The following is a 12,908-nucleotide window of genomic DNA, read 5'->3' as shown; positions in this document are numbered from 1 at the left end:
GAAGCAGCGCGCCGGGACGCAAAACAAACGCTCCGAGAGGGAGAGGGCGAGAATCAGCCGCGTTTCACACGAAGATACGGCTGTTTTCTCCCGGAAAATACAGGATGGGAAGAGAAAACGGGATCCCCCCCTTCACCATCCGAGAAACACAGTGACAAGAGAGAGAAAGAGGAGGAGGAAGGGGAGGAGGAGGAGGAGAGGCTGCTCCTCGTGGTGCCTTCAGGTGCTGCTATGAAAATCAGCATTCCCACCACAATAACAACCACTTCACAATTAAAGTCAAATTTTTTTCCACTGATAACACGATTTCCTGCAACGTCACACACGGACATGAACCCTATTCGAAGATGTAGACTATTTTAATGCAGTTTGTCTTTTTAAATTTCACTTTCCATAAAACAGAAGCACATACTCTCTTCTCCAAAGATTTCACTATCGCCCCCTAGCGGTTAAAATATCTACCAGTCTCGACCAGCGGTCTGCAACATTTAGCACCAAAAGAGACGTTTTCATTATTTTACACCAAATGTAATTTGTCTGGAGCCACAAAACAAGTTAGTTATTTGAAATGGAAAAAAATATATCCAAAAGGAAAAAAAATGCCATTTACAAAAAAGAAGGATGAATTAATGAAGTGTCACAGGTACAATCTATATATGTTTTATTACATTTTTGACTGTTATGGCTATTTTAAATGCTTTTTTTAAATAGATTTTCACGCTTTAACCATTTTATACAGCTATGTTGGCCTCTATAGCTATGCTTGCATTTTTTCCTTTTTTTTTGTCTTTTTCATTTTTTCATCTTTTTTTCCTTTGATTTCGTCTGGTGTTTTTTCTTCTTCCTTTTTTTTCTATTTTCTTTCTCTCAAAGCTAGGGCTGACTTCATTATTATTATAATTATTATTATTATTATTATTATTATTATTATTATTATTATTATTTTTATTTTTATTTTTATTATTATTATTATTATTTTGTATAGTGCTTTTCAGGACACTTATTTGGCTGTTTTCATCCTGGTGATTAGACCATTTTTGAAAAACCGTGGAATGTAAATTGCATAAGAATGAAAACAAAAGTTTTCTTACCTTACATTTTCTGAAAGCTTCGTGGAGCCACTACAAAGGAGGTGAAGAGCCACATGTGGCTCCAGACAAAGTTTTTATGGGTGGAAAATCTTGAAAACAGCCATAAAGGTTGCAGACCGCTGGTCAAGCCATTTTTCCACAAAACACTAAGAATCACTGTGAAGTTATCCCCGGTTACAGCCCGGGTTTGAGATAGCCCTTCTGTGTGTACATTGCATGTTCTCCCTGTGGCTTCTGTGGCTTTTCTGCCTCCACCTATAGTCCTAAAACGTGCATTTAGGGTGATTTCAAATGTCCCATAGGTGTGAATGTGAGTGTGTTTGTCATGTGGTGGATTGTAAGGATGAATGATTAATTGCATTTGCCATAATATCATGATATGATAAAACAGGATTTTCGAATCGCAAGGGCTGCGATTAGACTGCTCACGTGATCTGGTCACGTGACGACTTGCGCGTCCCCATGCATGTCATCTGTCCACCTTGCCTGAACGAGCTAATGGTTTTTAGGGATGGAGCCGATCCGATCCGGGATCGGGTTCCGATATCAATGTAATTCACGGAAATTTCCGATCCAACCTGCGGAGATTCTGAATGCATGAAGCCTCGTCTGTGCTTCACGGTGAACAATAATGATAACAATAATATTAAAGCAAACAGCTCTGCCATCAGAATCGTATCGGCAGATATGCAAATTTAAGTATCCGGATCGGAAGTGAAAAACACGTGGATCGGTGCTTCCCTACTGCAGTGTAGATGAGCAAACCGCTCAAAATCCTTAATGTCCAGCCCTGCATTAGTATAGTGACCAAGCCTGGGTTTACGGCTTTGATCAGCACAATGGACAAGCGGTTGGCTTGTTGTGGTGAACGCTTACAAGACTACAAGTCACAGTACTTAGTAAGTTTACTACTGTAATTGAAGTACAAGACAAATAAACTATCTTTCATAGTAATACACGCTTCATTTGACTTTATCTTATCATAAGCCTAGCCTACAAGAAAGAACAATTTATGTATAATAAATCTGATATTGTTTATTATAATACAGATTGATTTATTGCTTGTGTTTGTTGAAAAATACATGAGAAGAGGACCTTGAAAAGATAATCGCATATTAAATCGCAATCGCAATATTGAAGAAAAAAAATCGCAATTAGATTATTTTCCAAAATCGTTCAGCCCTAGTGGATTGTTGACCTGTCAGGTGTAACCTACCTTCATCTCCACTCAGCTGGAATCAGCCCCATCAAAGTTGGATGAAGCGGCACCAGACTCACACAACTCAATCAATCCCAACCAAGGCAATTCAATTCAGCAGTTTACCCAGTTTATCTGAGAAAACAATGAATGAATAAAACATACCAGTGATAGGAGCGTTCAGCGAGAGAGTGGAGGCGCAATCAGAGCGGATTTAAAATATTTATATCACAAGACCACAAGGGAGCAAAATCCCTCATCTGTTCCCCAAAAGGCCAGAAGATTCAGGAGCCTGACGGCTGAGAGGGAGAAGGACTTCAAAAAATATGGTTGGTCATCATTTGTGGCGCTAAAGATTAATTAAAAAAAATCCTGAAGAAAGGGAGGAGCAAACTAGTCTCGTAATAGTCTTGTACGTGCGTACGTGCGTGCGTGCGTGCGTGCGTGCGTGGGTGCGTGCGTGCGTGCGTGCGTGTGTGTGTGTGAGAGGTGGAGAAAAGCTCCTGAGCAACATGTTGAAGGTCACAGGCTGGTTCGAACTCTGCCGGCCCCACAGTCCCACAGAAACAGGACGCTGGAGCTGCACGGCCCCGTTACAGGGCCATTATCACCCTGGGAGCATCACGTTGCCCTTAAAGCAGGAATGTAAGGTGAATGTGGAGCATATGTGGTCGGTTAATTTAGTGCCGCGAGGTGAAACAGAGTCTGTTAAACTTCATGTAAACACTTTAATCAATCATCACTTCTTTCTGTCTGGTGTGTTTTTATGGTTTTATGTTAAAAGAAATATAAAACATTTGCACTAGTATCAAAATTGTAAATAAATGGATTTCACTTATAAAACGCTTTCCCACCAGATGAGCGGTATACACACACGCGCGCGCGCACACACACACACACACACACACACACACACACACACACACACACACACAATGTGTACATTGGGTTCAGTGTCTTGCTCAAGGCCAGGTCAACACATGGACAGGAGGGGTATCAAACTTACAACCTCCTGAGTCAGAGACGACGGTTCTACCGACCGATCCACCCCACACCTCTGACCCTTCCCACCCACATCTACTCCACATCAGTGTCAATGTCAATGTCAATGGAAGTTCTTTAGACTCTGTGCATCAATGACAAGATGTCAGGAGTCCCCCTGGTGGAGCCCCGCTGGATGTCACTGCGGTGAAGATGACGTCTGTCTTGTTTTGTTTACCTTCAGAGTTTGCATTTTGTTTTCATATTGACATCATGCGGTTCATTTTTTTGTATCTATCTTTAAAACATGAAAATATTGGTAAAAAATAAATAAATAAAAGTTTAGTTGAGGGGCTCAAGATGCCTTTTAAGCACAGTATGTCTGAGTATATTGTAAGACTATATTTTTCTGGTGTTTTATTTGAGTATTGGATTTCCCTGAAGACTTTTCATAATAATACATTTATTTTTGTGTGGCGCTTTTCTATATTGACTCAAAGACACTTTACAAGGAAAAAGAGAAAGAAACTGAGTGAAAAGCAGATGAAAGAAAGTGAAAGAGAGAACTACTACTTTCTAAACAAAGTTTCCACAATGTCAGGAATGAAACATCCAAACAGAGTTTAGAGACGCTGGAGCGACACAAAGCTTGAATCCAGAGAAGTTGGTTTAAAAATCAATGAATTTCTCCAAAATCTGCAAGAATTTATCTTTCTCAGTCCTGAGGGATTAAGTCAGTAGTTTTTTGTTTTCAACATTTTGAATATATCTTTGACTACATCAAGCCGTTCTTCTACTTTCAGCGTCTTTCTCCTCCTACTTTTCTCTAAACTGGCTCTTGTTTTCACCTCCATCAGGACGATTCACAGTAAATGAATGAATGAAAGCAGCTGACGGGAACATTTATCCACATTAAGGCAGCAGATGTGATCGCCAAGACTTCCTGTTTCAGGTCACATAAGTTTAAAATGGATTTCATAGTGTTTTATATAAAGATATCAAATTTCCTTAAATTATTTCGGAAATAAATTCAGACTCAAAATTAAAGTGAAAAAGTCAGTGTTCATCAATAAAGTTAAAATCAAAATTTTAATTGCGTAATTTAGTGCACATTTCTTAACATTTTTATAAAAAAAATTTTACTTTTACTTAGTTTTAACAGTGTTATCTGTAATATTTAAAAGCGTAAAATACAAAAAAATACTTGGGTCCTTCTGTTTGTTATTATCTAGTTTTAGTCGTGTGTCGTGAAGTCCATGTTTGTTTACTTTTTACAGTTTTCCGAAAGTGTTCAGGGAGTAGAAACCCTCCGTCTGAGCTGCCTGCACGTGTTTGAATTACAAAGCAGAATGGCAGGTCTTACCTGGACGGATCGGGACCTGTTGGAGCGAACCCAAGGCCTCATGTTTCCTCCACACACCTACTTCCACACCGGCTCACTGCGGAGACCTTCAGGGAGCTGAAACACACCGGCACACAGTGAGAGAGAGAGAGAGAGAGGAACATCAGCAGGATCAATGGTGGAAAGAACAAAAGAACAGCAGAGGATGTTCCCAACAAGCAGAGTCACAGAGTGCATCACATCATCAGCATCACCGTCCGGTCAGCTGTGCATAAACCAATTACAGCAAAAAACAGTACTGGATGTGGAATCGTCAATATATCTAATGGGCCAATGGAAAGAGTATGTGTGTGTGTGTGTGTGTGTGTGTGTGTGTGTGTGTGTGTGTGTGCATGTGATTGATTTGTGCTGTTCTAAGCACGTCAGCAGATTGATCAGAACGCGGGCCCATGATGACCCAGAGGGCATCGAAACAAACCGAATGTTTTTCAGTGACTGTTGAGGACCGACACCAACGTTTCCTGTGGTTCTGGCGGGTTTGATCGTCACGGCTGCATCAACGGCCTCCGTCTGATGGGAAACCAGGAGGTGGAGCGAAGAGCAGAGACGCATGAACAACGTATATTCAAGCGAAGCGAATTAATATTACATCATTAATATACACGATGTTTGCTATATTGCTGTAGTAATAATTATTATGGACTTGCACTGTCAGCACTGGGATATTAAAAAAAAAAAAAAAAAAGCACTGGGATATTATTTAAAAAAAAAAAAAAGCACTCGTTACGTCACCGCTAAATGTCACCTATGGGTTTGAATTGGTTCTTTTTCTGTTTTTGGTTTCTCACTTTTCTTTTCTATTTCCACACCCCCTCCCTTGTTTTGATAACAATACATTTCCACTGTTTTCACTACATTAAAACCTCAACATCACAATCCAACTGTCACGATATCACACACTCATATATTGGCAGACACACACTCCTACGTTTGAATAGCCAGTCAGACTTAGGGATCCTAAGTACACACGCTCAGATATATGCATCCACACACACTCACACACACACACACACACACACATGCGGACAGACACATTCAAAGATGCACGCATGCACATAGTCGCGCACACATGCGGACACACATATACACGCACACACTCACGCATGCACACACACACACGCACACACACACACACACACACACACACACACACACACACACACACATGCGGACACACACACACATACAAACACACCCGTACACGCACGCACGCGGACACATACACACACACACCCACACATACAGTATTAGAGAACCCACCTAGAAGATGAGTGTAGCTAGGAACACGCTCAAGTTTGTCACCTGGAATGTACGAGGAATGGGCACGCAAATAAAAAGACAAAAAGTTTTTGAATACTTAAACAAACTACAGGCAGACATTGTCTTGTTACAAGAGACACACACACCTACAACAGGACATCACAAATTGATATCACCACAATTCCCTCACACATACTCAGCTTGTTTTAACTCCAAGCAGAGAGGCGTAGCTATATTAATCAACAATAAAATACAATTCTCTTGTAAAGACACAATCACAGATCCAGAGGGAAGATTTATAATTATACACATCTCTCTGGAGAACATAGAGATGTGTATCGCAAACATCTATGGCCCAAATGTTGATGACCCCTCCTTCTATCATAATTTCTTCACCACCCTCTCAACACACTCTGATAAAACACTGGTAGTGGGAGGAGACCTCAACATCGCCCTCAATCCACAAGTAGACAGAGTTAGTAAAGCAGCAAACACCCGACACTGGGAATCTACAGACACAGTCCAGCAGTACATGAGTGACTATGGTCTTTGCGACGCCTGGCGCACCTCTCATCCCACCCTTAAAGAGTACACCTTCTACTCAGCAGTGCACCAATCCTATTCGCGCTTAGATTACTTTCTGGTGAGTAAAGACATCCTGGACACACAGATTCACCCCATTACTATCAGTGACCATGCACCTGTCACTATGACAGTTACTAATAGAACAATCACCCCTCCTATTAGACAGTGGAGATTTAACACGTCACTGCTTAAGGATCCAGACTTCCGCACATTCTTTAAAAAACAATGGTCAAATTTTTTAGAAACAAATGACCTGCCTGGTGTCTCTCCCTGCGTCCTCTGGGAGACGGCTAAAGTTGTCATGAGAGGTAAAATCATTTCTTATTCCTCATACAAGACCAAAAGGGAAAAAATAAAGGAGAAAGAACTGGAAGATAAAATCAAAACCATGGAGACAGCTCATGCTGCCTGCAAAGACGACAGCCTATTACTGGAACTAAGAAAATTGAAAATAGAGTTAAACAAAATAATTGAACATAAAACACAATTTCAACTGCAGAGACTACGCTGGGAGAACTTTGAACATGGTAATAAATCCAGCAAACTTTTAGCCAATCAGTTAAAACGAAATAAAGAAAAATGTACGATCCCCTCAGTCCAAACTCAAAATGGTAAAATCACCTTTAACCCACAAGAAATAAACAATACCTTCAGAGAATTCTACAAAAAACTTTACTCTTCACAAATTGACCCTTCACAATCTGAAATAGAGAGCTTTCTGAGCACAGTTGACCTACCAAAATTAAAAGAAGAACAGATCCAAGGTCTAGAAGCTTCCATCTCAATTGAAGAACTGCAGGAAGCTCTCCAGCACATGCCTGATGGTAAAGCTCCAGGACCTGATGGATACCCCACTGAATTTTACAAAGAATTATGGTCTTTACTCTCACCTATTTTTTTCAGAATAATTGAGGAAATTAAAGAATCTTCAACTCTCCCCCAACATATGAACTGTGCAAATATCAGTCTTCTTCTAAAACCGGATAAAGATCCCACACTACCATCTAGCTATCGGCCGATATCACTAATCAATGTAGATCTTAAAATAATTAGTAAAACATTAGCAAGCAGACTGGAAAAAATCACACCCCACATCATACACCCAGATCAAACTGGGTTTATTAAAGGACGACACTCCACTAACAATACACGTAGATTAATTAATCTTATAGACCACTGCCACCACAATAAACAAAAAGCCATTATCACCTCCTCAGATGCAGAAAAAGCCTTTGATAGGGTAAATTGGAAATTTCTACTTGCTACACTACGGAAATTTGGATTTAGAGAAAATTACCTCTCCTGGATAAAAATACTGTATACCTCACCCAGTGCCTGTGTTAAAACCAATGACCAAATATCCTCAAGGTTCAATCTTGAGAGAGGCACCCGACAGGGGTGTCCACTCTCACCATCTCTCTTTGCAATCTTTATCGAACCACTAGCAGCAGCCATCAGACAGAACAATAACATAAAAGGAATACGAACAGCAAATGTAACACATAAAATATGTCTCTATGCAGATGATGTGCTAATTTTCCTGCAAAACGCACAGACCTCTCTTCCAGAAACAATAGGGTTAATAGATAGATTCTCCTCAATCTCAGAATATTCTATAAATTGGAACAAATCAGTCGTCTTGCCTATCAACTCTACATTTCAGCACACACCGAACACCCCACTAAAACCAGGGAACATCAAATATCTCGGCATTAACGTCTCAGGCAAACTCTCAGACTTGGTACACTTAAACTACACCCCCCTTATTAAAGCAATAGAGGAGGACCTCATTCGATGGAGGACACTCCCAATTTCTCTTATGGGGAGAGTAGCAACAATCAAAATGATGGTCTTGCCTAAAATTAACTACATCATCTCAATGATCCCAGCAAAACCACCAAAAACCTGGTTTAACACTCTTGATTCTCATGTCTCAAAATTCTTATGGAAAAATAAACCATCACGTATAAGTTTAAAAACACTACAGAACACCAAGGACCAAGGTGGCTTAGAACTCCCAAATTTTTATAATTACTATCTGGCCAATAAACTACTTTATGTTGTAAAATGGATCAATCAGAAACCCCTAGATGAAGGCTGGCTAGACGTGGAAAAAACATTCTGTGAAGATCTCCAAGTCAGAGATCTTCCCTTCTTCAGTCCTGTCATTAAAAAGCACAGCTGCTTTAAAAGCATCAATATAAACACATCGCTGACAGCTTGGTGGGAATTTCTTAAAATAAATGCATCTTCACTCATTCCCTGCAAACTCACACCCATCTGGAACAATCCCGACATCCTGCAAAGAAAGAAACCAATAAACTTCCCAAGATGGCAAAATAAAGGAATAAGACATTTAGAACAACTTATCTCCAATAACTCTTTTATTCCATTTAATGAGCTAATAGAAACATATGGCATCAGTCAAAGCAACTATCTGGAATATCTTCAGCTTAAGTCAATAATACAAACTAAGTTCAAACTAGAACAGATTAACCTGAACTTACCTCAGACAGTGACAAATCTCCTGAAGATCTCAGCTCCTAAACCTCTTTCTAAAATTATCTCAATCCTGTCAGGTTCAAATATCTCAATATCCCTTCCCACCTTCAAATGGGAAGAAGATCTCAACATCAACAGAGACCCAACGTTTTGGTCAGAAATCTGTACAAATACATTCAAAATGAGCAAAAACCCCAATATACAGCTCATACAATACAAGGTCCTTCATAGAGTTCATTACACAGGACAAAGGATGTTCAAGATGGGGCTCACTCCCACTAACATATGTTCAAACTGCACAGGTGATCTCCCCGATACCTATTTACACGCACTTTGGCTGTGTACGCCAGTCCAAACGTTCTGGCAAAAGATTTGTGAAGACTTATCGTTATGCCTGGGCTACCCAATTCTGGTCTCACCTTCACTTTGCTTGTTAGGAGATCTCACAGAAATTAAAAGAGAAAAAAATGAGTCCTGCATGCTCCTGGTTTCCCTAAGCGTCGCAAAAAAGGCGATCCTCATGAACTGGAAATCCAAAAGTAATCTGAATATAAAGTTATTTAAAAACTTACTTCTAGACCACATCACATTGGAGAGAATGTCTGCTTGTAGGAAAAATCATTTGACACAATTTGAATCCACATGGTCTCCAATAATTAAATACACCATGTAGCCCTGTGGGGGGGTGGTGGCTCCACCCCGGGGCTCTGGGGACCGTCGGTGGTTGGGGCGTCGTGGCTTTGGTGGTTGGTGGCTCTGTGGGCTCGGGGGGGTCCTAGTGTCTATGCTGGGGGGCTGCGGCCTGGCCTGGGGAGTCCTGGGCGGGGGTGTGGGGGGGGCTCTGCCCTGGGCCGGGGTTGGGCCCGCTGGGGTGGGGTGGGGGGGCTGGGCGTCGGGCCCCGGCTTGGCTGTCGGCTGGGGGGGGTTGGGGGCGGGTCGTCCGGGCCCTGGGGGTGCGGGGCCTCCCCCTTTCCAGCGGGGGTGCCCGCTGCGGCGCTGGGGGTGGGTCCTCCCTCTGGCCCCCTCCCCCGGTGGGGCGGGTTGGCCCCTGCTGCCGCGCTCCGGGTCTGCCTCATTCCTGGATTGGGGGGAGCGGGGGACGGGGGGGCTCCGGGTTCTGGATGGACGGTTGACTGAGAGTGACCTCCAGGGCCTGATGGGTGTGTGTGTGTGTGTGTGTGTGTGTGTGTGTGTGTGTGGGTGGGTGTGTGTGTGTAAATTCTTGCAGATTTTGGAGAAATTCATTGATTTTTAAACCAACTTCTCTGGATTCAAGCTTTGTGTCGCTCCAGCGTCTCTAAATTGGGCTCGCACTGGGCCCTGCGGGTCTCAGACTCTGCTGTCTGGCCGTTGGGTGGGGTGGGGGCTCCCTGCCCGGGTCCTAGGCCGGCCGCTCGGGGGTGGGGTGGGGCAGCGCGGGGGGTCCAGCTGGGCCAAGGTCCTAGCGACGGGGGGACCCCCTCCCTCAGAACCCTCCCTGCCTTACCTCACCTTATATTACTCCACAATAGGGAACAGTGGGGCGGTGCCTAGGTGGGGGGTCCGGGCTACTTAATTGCGGTCTGGGTCCTCCCCCGACTTTGCACCACCCACAATTTTAACCACACTTAGTCACGCAGGGTCTTGAGGGGGTAAGCCGCTTTCGGGGTTCTGCCGCTTGTCAGCGGTAGAACGCCCGGGCCCCGCTACCCCCCAATTTTAAACCGCACCATAGACACACACATTGCATCCACCTCTTCAAAACACAAAGACACACCCTTACATACATCCAACACACATATAGGGCAGGGGAAGGGCGGGAGACGTGGCTCCCCCCAGCACCTCCCGCTGGGGTCCCACCCCGGCCCGGGGTGAGTGCGGCTGGGATGCGGGGGGCGCGCTTCCTCGGGCATGGCGCTCGTGGGGGGGCTGGGGCGCGGTGCTCCTTCTCCATTTGCTGTTGGATTAGTGGAGGTTGGGACACCGCGGTGGCCGGGTGGGGGCCCGGCCGGCGGCCTGGGGGGGCGAGAGTCATCACTCCCCCACCGTCCCGAGTGTGTGTGTGTGTGTGTGTGTGTGTGTGTGTGCCCGTCTGTGTCTGCGTCTGCGTCAGGGGTGGGTGTCTGTGGGGGGTGGGTCAGGGGTTGGGTATTTCAATTAAAACCGGGGGGGAGGATCATGGGGCGGGTGGGATATGAGGCTCCTGGGGGTGTAGAGTTGACTGTCCTCCGACCGGGGCCTGCGCCGGCCTTCGCTTTCCTGGGTCTGGGGGCGGGGCTGGTCAGGGGCGCGGCGGCTGGGGCCGTCTCTGCCTTGCCGGGTTGGGGGGGGGCGGTGGGTGGGCCTGTTCCCGGGGGTACAGCGGGACTCGCCGCCGGGGTTGGGGGGGCTCTCGACCCGCTCGGCCCGGGGGCCCTGCTCCGGCCTTTTCTCGGCTTGGCGGCTTGGGTCAGGGCCTGGGGCCCTGTGCCCTTTATCCTTCTCTTGTGGGCCCCTCTTGCCTGGGGGGGATTCCTCTCTGCATTCTCCGTCGGGTGCTTTTTGGGCGGGGACGTGGCTCTCTGGGGTGGTTCGCTGGGGTCTCCCCGGGCCTGGGGGGCTTCCGTCTGCCGGGATGGCGGTGTCCGGGCCCGATGGCCTCGGACCCCGGGGTCTCGCCACGGGTCCCCCCACAGCAGTTCCGGTCCCACCCAGTGGACAAACCACACCCACACACACACACACACACACACACACACACACACACACACACTTCCACTCCTCACGAAAGGTGCTTCTGAAGTTGCTTGTTCTCTATCATCATTTGCTCAAACTTTAAAAATCATGTTCCTCTTTTGTTGTCACCTCAATTCATGTTCCTGCTTCACGTTACTGTCTAGATAGAGCTGCTCAGGCTGGTTAATCTAAGAAATCATTTTACTGTCTAGATAGAGCAGCTCAGGCTGGTTTAATCCAAAAACAGTTGGAAAATATTTGGATCAGTGTGATAACTGCAAATAATATATGTAGCACAACAAGGATATTGTATGTTATCCCCCTACCCCCTCCCCCCTCCTCCCTCCTCCCTCAACATTTTTCTCTCTTTTCTCTTCTCTCTCTCTTTGAGCGTTCCCCCCCGGTCGTGTACGGCAGCCATGCCATCTTCTGACGGAGAAGGCAACAGGAGGAGACTCCAGGTTGCAAGACCAAAATCTGTTCTGACTCCGAAGGCTCTCAATCACATCATATTGTTGGCCCAAGCTGCCGAACAGGACAAGGGCAGAAAAAGAAAAAAAAAAAAAAAAAAAAAAAAAGAAGAGCAGAGACGCTTCCACACGCCGACATTCCTCACATAGACAATGAGGCTGCTTATACTTGTTGAAGGTTGAAACTGTCATTCAAACACCCGGACGTTTCTTCTTTTTATTGTCAAATGTTTAGTTTTAATTGAGCTTTGGGATTTGAGTTGCTCACGTCAATCATTAAGAACTAAAGTAGAAATCTGTTTCTTGTAAGAAGCACTAACGTCCAGATTATAGAGCATCTTCCTCCACTAACATCCAGATTATGGAGCACCTTCCTCCACTAACATCCAGATTATGGAGCACCTTCCTCCACTAACATCCAGATTATAGAGCATCTTCCTCCACTAACATCCAGATTATGGAGCACCTTCCTCCACTAACGTCCAGATTATAGAGCATCTCCCTCTACTAACATCCAGTTTATAGAGCATCTTCCTCCACTAACATCCACATTATAGTGCATCTTCCTCCACTAACATCCACATTGTAGAGCATCTTCCTCCATTAAATTATTTCACAAAATAGCAGAAGACATTTGCCTGAGGAAGAAGAGAATTTTCTCACCTGGAACAAAACCCTGAGACATTTTATCATCAGAATAAGAGCATGGTAAACGTCTGTAGGAG

General features: G+C 44.6%; 1 protein-coding gene across 1 annotated transcript in view; it reads right to left on the bottom strand.

Moving 5' to 3' along the window:
- Nucleotides 1–12,908, bottom strand: part of kcnk6 (potassium channel, subfamily K, member 6) — a 242,276-nt gene that overhangs the window by 42,272 nt on the left and 187,096 nt on the right. The gene's annotated exons all lie outside the window — the stretch shown is intronic.

This window comes from Lipophrys pholis, assembly GCF_963383615.2.
Source record: "Lipophrys pholis genome assembly, chromosome: 3".
Classification (NCBI taxonomy): Eukaryota; Metazoa; Chordata; class Actinopteri; order Blenniiformes; family Blenniidae; genus Lipophrys; species Lipophrys pholis.
The sequence above is the reverse complement of the archived record's forward strand: the minus strand, read 5'-3'. Positions and strand labels throughout refer to the sequence as shown.